The following is an 11,140-nucleotide window of genomic DNA, read 5'->3' as shown; positions in this document are numbered from 1 at the left end:
ACTTCCGAAAACGCACTTTTCTGAAGGATTAAAAAAACTTGAAAAGCGACTGACCAAGTGTATAGAGCTCCAAGGAGATTATGTTGAAAAATAAAAAAAATTGTTTTTATTTTATTTTTTTTTAATTGTTATTATTTAATTAATTAATTTAATTTTGTTTTAATTATTTTAATTTTTAATTTAATTAATTAATTAATTAATTAATTAATTTAATTAATTAAATTTAATTGTTATTATTTGTATTTAATAGAAATAAAAAAACTGTTTTAGCTTGATTTTTGTTTTTAAATAACGTTTTTGAGTTTTTCTCCGAATTCGGCAACTTTAGTTTTTTTTTTTGTTAGTCTAGAAAAGCTTGACTTTTTTCTTAAAAAATATCCCAAAACGAATCAAGGGATGGAAAGTATAGATAGAGTTGCAGAAGGTCGTACGAGCTATAGTTTACGCGTAACGAATATTTTATATAATTCTCACTCTTATGTAGCTGTAAAACTATTTAGATATTCTCTCAGTTAAATTTTTTAGACGGTTCCGTTGTAGGAAAACGATAGTTTATAACAAAATAATAAACGATTTTGAAGGGTGGTTATGCTCGCCTGTTACTTTTCGAGATGGTTTCTGATGAGTTCCCTTGCCACCCATGTTTTGAGTAGTTTTTTGGCGTTTATCTGTTTGCCTATAACAATTCGAGATGCTTTTTCGTTTGAGTCTTCTTTTCTTTCAAATGTCATTTAACGTTCTCTCTGTTCTTCTCTTCGCGATCTCTTCACGACCTTTCTCTTTGGCAATATTACATACTGTGGAGATGACTAATACTTCTACAAAATCAGAGTCCATTCTGGATAGGATACAAAAGAATAGTATTTTTGTGTGACCAACACATTATTTGCAGAATCGAATCGTGTTTTAAGGTTTTAATTGTGGTGGCATAATTTTCTTTGGAGATAAAAAATGATACCGTTTCAGGCAAATTTTTCTTCGCCCATTGATATAGAGCTTTAGCAGTAAAAAAACTGATTTGAGACGACTCTTGGATATTGGCACGTGCAGCGAGTCTTTTTAAATTCCCAAATTGTTATAGGCAAAGATCTTAATAACAAAACAAAAAAACTACCAAAAACATGGGAGGCAATGACACCTATCATATACAATCTCAAAATATAACAGGTGAGCAGAACCGTCCACCAAGACCGTTTATTATTTCATTATTAACTATCGTGTTCCTACAATGTAACCGTATTGAAAATAACGAAGTTGTTTTCCAGCTAGATTAAAGTAAAAATAAAAGAAAAAATACGCGCTCGTACGACCTTCTACACCTCAACTAATACTTTCCGTCCCATATTCATTTTGAGATGCTTTTCGGGAGAGTAAATTAGGCTTTTTTCCTATCCTAATTAAAAAAAAGAAATACCGCATTTGAAGAAAAACTTAAAAGCGTATTTTAAAATGAAAAATCAAGGTGAAATAATCTTTTTATTCTTTATTGATTACTTTTAAGTAAACCTCGTCAAAAGACCTTTCCAAACCCTTATTAATAAGTGAAATTGGATAACAGTATTAAGAGTTATGTACAGTTGAAAGTTAGCGTTCGGGGTGAATCAGAGGAAATTCGGACCCTTGTATCTTGACAACCCTTTTGTTCTAGGTGCGCCGCTTCAGGAGCTTCTTAAAAGGATGTCACAGTTTTAGAGGGGGGGGGGGGGCGAATAGTGAGAGTCAGTGACAATTTCATAGGCTCCTAATGTCAAAATGTGACAGTGGGGAGCACTACAATCTACAATGAGAAGGACCTCAACATTTTAGGCGGGGGGACACTTGGCAAATTCTACTCCATATATGATTAAGAAGAAAGAAAAATTAAGAACCGTAAGAGGCGAAAATGTCCATCTTTGGGAAAAAATATTTTGTAAATAACTATTTTTGTCTACTTTTTGGTTTACGTCAAACCAAATTTTTGTTAATTTTTATATTTTTTAGTAAATCAGGAACCAAGCAAAATGAGCTGTTAGCAATATTATTCTAAAAAATCATCCCGACTGAAAATCTAACTGTTGCAGAAAAGCAATAATTTTCAATTGCCTCTAGACATCACAGGCCCAAATAAAAATTTGTTTAAATTATTTTCTTAACTACTCTAATGGGTCTCCTAATTAAGAGTTTTTGTCCGTCAAATTTAAGCACGGAAAACTTTTTTAATTATGCTGGAAAAGGTCTGAAATTTTTTTGGCGGGTATTTTCAAGTGTAATCTTTCAGAATCTTACCCGAAAATTTCGAAAAACAACCCCTTCCGGTCCTATTTTTAAATTTTTAAAAACAAACGTGATTTTTTAAGGTATTTTTTTAATCATACTTTCGATGCGAAAGAGGATTGCGAAATCGCAAAAACTCCGGCTCAAAATGTCGAAATAATAAGCTTATATACACAGAAAATTCATTTTTCGTCATTAAGGGGTTGTACGACCACCCCTAAAATAACGTATTTACAAAAAATCGCTGTTTTACGGACATATTTTCTTTTGTTATCTAAGGTTAAATTTCGTTACCACACCATAAAATAGCTCAAAGGGGTGAAAATCGGCAGCTTTTCAAAAATACTATTTTCAATACCAAAAAATTTCAAATAAATTTAGTTCTAAAAATAAATAAAAGTTGTGTTATGTCGAAATTTTGAAAATCTGTAGAATTGGATTTACGTAGAATTTTATTTTAATGATTTTTTTATAAACATATTCTAAATTTTTGTATGTGCTTGCGTATGGAACGTCTGTAGCCATTTCTTTGATAAAAATGTTTCCAGTTCTTACCGCGTGGAGGTAGATGTTTATAAAGAACCTTGTTTTTTGTTTTGTTATTTTATATTCCTTTTTTATATTTTTTTATTTTCAGAAAAATCCGTAAAATAGCGATTTTTCGTAAATATGTTATTTTAGGGGTGGTCGTACAACCACTTAATGATGAAAAATGAATTTTCTGTGCATAACTTTATTATTTGGACATTTTGAGCGGAGTTTTTGTGAATGCAGCTATTGTCAAGACCTCTTTCGGAGGTTTTTTCGAAAATTTTGGGTCAGATTCTGAAAGAGCACACTTGAAAATGCCTTCCAATAAATTTTCAGATCTTTTCCTGCATAATTAACAAAGTTGTCCGTGCTTAAAGTTGACGAACAAAACGGACAAAATGCACGGAAAAGAATGGTTAGTTGGGCCAACTATTCAGTTTGTAAGATAGGGTACTGACATTTTTTTATTTGGGACAACCATTTACTTAGTTGCTGCTCCTAACTGAATAGTCACTGCAATTAACGGAATTGTTGTACGAAATAATAAAATAGCAGTACCATTTAGCCTTTTTACTCTTTGAAAAAGAATTTTGACCGCCCTACACGGAGAAAACGATATTGCAAGAATTACAATATATACACGGTAAAAAAATTGAGCTGTGACAGGGATATTATTCCCCATTATAGCTAAACATTTAGCTGAAAACGAACGAAGGAATTAAGAAAGATCCCTGGATCAGCAAAAATGAATATCCTTGACCATTTTCCATATACCAGGGATATCGTATAGCCAAACCCCTAATAACTACAGCTATAATTGGGATATTAAGAATAGGTGCCTGAAGGAATTATCGGAAGAGCGCCGATGCATTGTGGGAGCAGCGAAATAAAATGGCGGCGTTCTAAGCGGGAGCAGTGACAGTTCAGATTTTCTTTGGACAATTAAACGCTTAATACCGCTTAAAATGTGCGCGACTGTTAATATTAAATAGAGTTTATGATGCGGTAATAATAATTTACAATTGTTTCGATTGTAGGCGATAACTATATTAAAATATCAAGAAACGCGATAAAAATAACAAAATTGACCTCCAAATGCATTATACGGATTTTAGGGAAATTCATTTTCGCGATACCAGACCAAAGATTGACTACTGTAAGTTAAAATATTTCTATAACAACTAAATTTTTTTATAATCTAAAGATAATAAAATTATAGATAATCTGTCGAAAATAATAAACTCTCCAACTTTGCAATTTTGTCCAAATTACTGATTTACGAAAACAGTTTACATAAAGTAACTAAATATTTAACTCTTCTAACTAAACGTTTTACCTAATCTAAGCGGACACTTTCTTTGAGTTTAATATATTCTCGATTCACTTGTTCGCCTGAAGATTTTTTTTACCGTGTACCGTAATTCCTGCGCTATATATCGCAATTATCACATTATAATAACGTAAGATCGTGATATCGTACTTTGCAAGATTTTACATTATATTATCATTTTATTATATTATATATACGAGGGTTCTAGAAGTGGCCAAGCGATGTTAGTGCATCATAATATCTTAAAAAGCTCCGAAACCTACTTGTACGTTATCATATTGCTCTTTATTTCAATACAGAGGTTTTGCGATATCATTGTGCGATATCTTTTTCTCCGTGTATTGAACATAGATATATTCATAATAACCTCATTAGAAAATTCACAAGAAAAAACATTCCCTTACAACAAAATGATATCCTGGCCATATCCCTAGGATATCTCGGCAGAATATGGGATATCCTGAAAAATGTCCCAAAAATCTCCCGAGATATCCGTGGCATATTCTAAGGATATCGAGATTTCCGCCCCGCACGATATCCACTCAATGTCCTGAGCGGGATATACACAATTGTTTAGATGGAATCCAATATTTCTGAAATGCATATTGATTAAAATAAATAAACTTTACCAGTATAGGCGTAACAGCTATACTAGTATTCCTAAACGTCATATTGATCCACGAAGGATACAAGTTCGTTGAGGTGACAATACGTTATATGACAAATCTTTCGAAAATTATGGTGCTACAAACTAAAAATCTACGCACACACACACATTCGCGAAATGCTGTTTTCTTGGTTCAGAAGGTCTCAAAACGTGGAGATTTGACAAAATACATACAACACAAAGAAACTTTTAGCAAAAAAAAAACGCCTCGAGAACATAACGCTTCTGCTCCATTGTAAGGTTAGAGTCGCACGTGTATGCGAAACTGTGTATTTGGCCCGCGACAAATTAGTATAGTTGCCTCACCAATACCGCATGGGACAAAACACTATATACCCGTCTTTCGCTGAACTAAAATTCTGTATAGTTCGAGAGGCAATACTGTTTTTTCCGTGTGTAGAATACCCGAAAACAAAAAGATTCACAAACATCCGTTTGACAAAAAACCACTTCATACAAATCTGGAAATTGTTACCGCGAATAATTTCCATAACCAATAAACTTACAATAAAAAACAAGCCACTTTCTAAAAAAAATTTAGTTGATTGTTATTGCTGTAACCTTTTTGGTTTGTATAATATAAATGAAAATAGATTATAATCCGACACGAATACTCCAGAAATTGTTGACTTTTGTTAAAGTGTCGCTTATTACTGCATGAAGTTTTCGCACACTGACAGCCATGATGGAATTTACCTGAAAGTGACTTTAGAGGGGACTTTACTATTACCTCTGTTATTGTATTTCACAATGTTGTGCTTTATATAAAATCTCCAGAAAAAATTGCTAATATTGTTCAATTATTTCTTATTTTATTGATACGATTAAACATAAATATAATTGGCAGTAGATATATCTGAATTTCCAGGAATATATTAAATGATAGAATACGCGATTTTTCCTCCGTCTAAAAATCCTCCAAAGGGAAAAGAAAAGTTTTAAATCCTATTCCTCTCAATCGACTTAGTAAAATTTAACGGAAGCATTTATATAACCTATTTTTTCATTATTTAATCGTTTTATAACTTACAAATTAAGAAAATATTTATATTTATTAATCATTTTTTCAAATTGTGTTAAAATATGTATTAATTTATTAATGTAAAATATGTCAATTAAAATAATATTTACTCTAGAAAGAGAGGCTTGAATTGATAAGAATTAAAATTTCAAAACTTATATTCTACAATATCGATCACTATGGAAATAGAGATTAATTAGTTTCAGAGATATCCTATTCTTATAATGACATTTGATAAATATGGAAAAATCGCGCATTCAAAAGAATAGGATAATCTTCACTTTTACGCTAATATCTAAAAATATTAATTTTCCTTTATTCAATGGTTATTACCACCCGAGGCAAAATCCTAATACTCGGCAAGTCCTCCCTAAATGCTCTGTCACGAAAAATAGAGTTCTGCGCGAGGTTGGAGAGAGCTTTTCAGTCCTCGTTTTTCCTCGAAAATTGCGAATTCGGAAATAAGTAGGCTTCCGCGAGCATTAAAGAGGGTTTAGCGAGCACTTGTGAAACATTGAATATTTGTTTGAAACCTCGCTACGTACTCGCTCAATACAATAAAATCGAGCGAAACCGCAGAACTCTATTTTTCGTGACAGAGCATGCAGGAACGGCTTGCCGAGTATTAGGATTTTGCCTCGGGCAGGTTGAGAACATCCTTGGCATATGAAATTGAGACAAAAATGGGATATCCTTAGGATATTCTTAAATATCCTTAGGACATCCCAGGGATGTCAAGATTTCCGCCCTGTACAATATTATTCGCTATATCCCTAAGATCTCCTGGAATATGCCTAGGATATCCTGGAAGGTAAATGGGATATCCCGCCGATATCTCATGGTGTGACGTTTCTTTAGTTTGAATTTATCCACGTATTAAATTTTTTCAGTAGAGAGTTTCAAAACCAAAAAGTTTGTAAAATGCATTGCGTTACTAGAAGTTCTTTTTTCTGTTTGCAAAAAAGGAAATCCATACAAAAATGTAATCCAAACGGATGAAACCCTAGGTAGTTATTGTATAGATAATTTACAATTGTTCATTATTTTTTAGTCTGTTGAATTTTGATTGTCCTAAACTTTAAATTATTCAGTTGAAAACTCTTTTATAACACTTTTTTTTATTTAAAGCTTTTGATTTTAATAATATCTTGCGCACTTCAAAAATTTTCACCGTGAAATTTTATGCACATAAAGTGAAAGATTGTTTATTCTGGTACCGAGAACTCTCTAAATCAGAATTTGTGAAAATTCCCTCCATTATAAGTCATTTGTGACTAAAACTTTAGTTAAATATTAAAACTTAAAAGAAATAGTAAAATATAATGTAATATTTTGCAATATTGAAATTTTGAACTGAAGAATTTTGGAAAGAAAGTTTATAATTTTGAATTTCAAACTTTAAAAAATATTTTACACTAAATTCTGGAATTTGTCTGCATTCAATCTTGCTATTTTTCTTATTTTTATCTGACCATTGTATCGTATAATAAACTATAATTTAATAAATTCGAATGAAAGGGTGCAGCAGAGCAGCACCCTAGGAGGGTCCATGTTACCAATTTAAGTAATTATGTCACTGACATTTGAATCGTTAATATGGGTCAAGTAAGGGGTCATGATGTTTATACACTTCAACAGATTAAGATAAACACATTGTTCATAGTGTAAAGTCAATGTAAAAGCTATGAGCGTGACTTGTTAATAAAATGGGCGGAACTCTAACTCTACACACTATTTAAGATTTTGTTTATGCTATGGACAATATTACACTTCGCGCTAGGAACGTGGAACACGTTGGACCAAGTGAAAAAGGGAGTGACATGTTTATGCCATATATATTACGTTAACAAGCTACATTCGACATTTGCAATTTATGCTATCGTCATCTTGCTAATACAATTCAGGTAATATTAATCTCATAATGATCAAAACGATGTAACTTTTCTCCTTCACTCCTATTGCTTAAGAATTTTAATCTTGTATGTGTGCAGTTTTACCGCTGCCAGATAACCTGGTTTACATACCATTCAGAAGAAGCTTAAGGTGCAGACTTTGCGATAATGACAATTTCCAGATATTTCAGAAAGCCATTTTCAAGTTAATTATACACAATCTGCAAGTAATGCTAGTTTTCCGCGCCTTGTAATTAATTTCAATTATCTAGTGTTGCAGAGTGTGTCTCTATTATGAACTCTAATTTACAAAGCCAATAATTCTTCACTGATGAGCTATATCAACGACTATGTCAATAATAAATATTACTAACCATCCACTAAAATATATGATTTATGGAGAACTATAGAAATCATTATCAATGCCATTGTTGAAAGTATCGATCATCTAAAATATTTTTGAGAATGTTTAAACAAAGTAATAAATAGATTGCAACCGTATGGGCACATGTTCTTTCTTTATAAACGTTATTAACTCATCAGCTAACAACTTTACTGATTTCAAAAATGTATTTTCTTTTAAGATACCTTTTTTGTGATTCAATAAAATTGCCAAACAAGATTATCTTTGTAGAGGAATAACTTTAATGATCTGGAATACATTAAAACAAAGATTCTCTTTGTGGAAGAATAACTCTAATGATCTGGAATACACTAAAACAAACAATTGGAAACAACATTAACCTACTACCAAACTATATAATACATGGTACTGCCTATCCAACATACCATTCAATCCTGGATAAGTCGATTCAGTTTCGGGGTCACGAACAACAATCACAGTCACTGTGTATATCTGTCACATTTGAACTAAAAAATTATCAAAAACTGTAAAACATCCACAGTAATTTGAAGAACACGAAAATAAATTCACAGCATGGTCTTATCGCCTTTTATTATGTGTCTAAGAGAAGGTTTGTTAAATTTATTTTATGACAATTTGAGGGCTGTTTATACTTAAATCAAGGGCATGAGGATGAGCAACATTTGGCACGTGTCACCGTCAAGCAAAAATCTGGAATTCACGTGCATTCGGGACAACGCGCGGTGCTGGACTGGCTCTGTTGGTAGACAGACTTTCTTCCGTGCCATGGATCGCCTCTTTCGTCGTCTCTTTGATTACGAACACGGTGGTTCGCCCTCCTCTGAGAAATGTGAACTCCCCTGGCCCCTCAACATCAAGAACAACATAGGTAGTCGAAAGCCCCCCCCCCCCCAAACAATTGCCACTGTTTGGCCGTACAGTCTCTAGACTAGACTTTAGAAGTTTAGTTTATAGATGCTTCTCTCACCGTGTACCTCAAATCATTCTATTCGGCATGTAAATCCTCGGGCACACAGCGTCCTATGTTATCCGCTAACTTTCCATAGTGATTACATTGAAGAGAGATTCTGTCTCGGTAGTCAGGTTGGCAATTTGGTACGGAGGAATCATAAAAGATAGGGAAGAAACAGGTAATGCGATGAGGTCGCTTGAATAAAAATCTGCGCATTATGAACAAATAAAGTTAGCAACAATATATGTATTTATGAATGTAATATCAAATGGTGACAAAATTAGGTTAATTAAGATAATTGTTTAATTTTTAAGGTGAAAAGTTCGTTTTGTGTATTTCTGATCTATCATGACAGTTCAGAAAAATAAATTTCACTCCAAATTTAATATACCTTTACTAATATTGATTATATCAGATAGATATCTGATTCTACTGAGATTATGCGTTAGATTGATAAACAATTATTTTCAATTCGCAAATGGATCAAATTATTAGTACGCGTCGCATTACACGACAGGTAGGATAAGTTGACGCACACACACTTTTTTGGAAGTCTTAATAATTAAGTTCAGTGGAACTCTTCTATAGCGCCGATTTTGTGGCTGACGGTGATTGGGAAATAACTCATTATAGCCCACTCCGCTTTTGTTTGTTCATGCCTGAGTGCTCGCCTGAGTGCTCGCCTGAGCTACAACCGCAGACCCCGCGCAGCTTCTGTTACACCAATCTGTGGCGCGGCTTCGATTCTCCGAGGGGCTATAGAAGGGAGGACTTTTGAAGGGTTTCACTGTATTTTAATTGATATAGGTTTGATTTTTTCTATAAATAAAATAAAGCTAAGGTGTTGATCTACTTGTTAAAGATTTTACAATTGCATTCTCGAATATATATTTTTTTCTATCGAGTGATATATCTTATGCGCGCCGTATTACCTACTTCTCCCCTATTTATTTTGAAGGATCAATGAGAAAAAGGTTTGCTTGAGACAGCATAATTGTTCTATTGCTGAAGAAGCAATACAATATGTACCAACCCTATGTTCAGTTGTTCCGACTAAATATTTTTTTTAGTGATCTATCTTGTCTCACATGGGGGCAGACAGGCACCCCTGTGACTGGTCGCAGAAATAATGTAAGGTCGCACCCCTACCCTTTTTCCATCGCCACTTAAGGGCGGAAAAGCACGCTTGTGACTGGTGAAAGAAATAATTTAGTGCGCACCCCTACTTCTTTTCCAACGTCACGTGGGGGCGGGAAGACACTCCTATGACTGGTCACAGAAATAATGTAAGACCGCACCCTTACCCCTTTTCCTGCGCCACGTAAGGGCGACAAGGCACCCTAATGACTGGTGAAAGAAATAATTTAGTACGCACCCCTACCCCTTTTCCAACTTCACGTGGGGGCGGAAGGCACCCCTGTGACTGGTCACAGAAATAATGTAAGATTACATACCACCCCTTTTCCAACGCCTTATGGGGGGCGGAAAGGCACCCTGGGACTGGTCACAGAAACAATGTAAGATCACACCCCTACCCCTTTTTCAACGCCTCATGGGGTTATAGACTTATGTCACTTTCATTTCTGCCGATTTCACCATGAAAATCAAATTTGAGCCAATTTTCACTATCATATTCGTAATCAGCGCCCCAAAATACATAAGTATACGAAGTGCGAAGAAAATCGGGCATATCCCCTTTTCGGAAGTTTATCCAATTAAATTGCAATGTATTAATGACAATTAACGTAAAAATCATTTGAAGATGACTGTGCTATCTCTCGTAATATACGTAGTTGAGAGTTATATATATGCTTAAATTGCTTGAAGAATATCAACAAATGCAACCTAATAAAACTCTGCCTGCTGCGCGGGAAAATTCCCTTCGCGCTCGACTCAATTCGCTCGCAAGTTTGAGTGCACCTAGGGCGCGCCAATTGGTTCTCACGCTTCGCGCTAGATAATGTATTTACTTCGCGCTACGCGCTCGGTCTTTAAATTTGCCCCACATTTGTGTGCAGGCCTTTTAAAATTAAAGATGAAAGCATCGACAACTGTAATTTGGTGATTGTGAATTCTCTTTTGTTAAAGCTCCTTCGGCTTTAACGAACA

General features: G+C 34.0%; 1 protein-coding gene across 1 annotated transcript in view; it reads right to left on the bottom strand.

Annotated features, from left to right (window-relative positions):
- LOC117175806 (PDZ domain-containing protein 2-like) overlaps positions 1-8,788 on the bottom strand; it is a 261,442-nt gene extending 252,654 nt beyond the window's left edge. The window contains exon 1 of the mRNA XM_033365556.1: positions 8,484-8,788. The gene's annotated coding sequence lies outside the window, so the exon portion shown is untranslated. The remainder of the gene's footprint in view (positions 1-8,483) is intronic.
- Positions 8,789-11,140: the final 2,352 nt, after the last annotated feature.

The sequence above is a fragment of the Belonocnema kinseyi genome, chromosome 7 (genome assembly GCF_010883055.1).
Source record: "Belonocnema kinseyi isolate 2016_QV_RU_SX_M_011 chromosome 7, B_treatae_v1, whole genome shotgun sequence".
Lineage (NCBI taxonomy): Eukaryota > Metazoa > Arthropoda > Insecta > Hymenoptera > Cynipidae > Belonocnema > Belonocnema kinseyi.
This window is presented reverse-complemented; position numbering and strand designations above follow the sequence as displayed.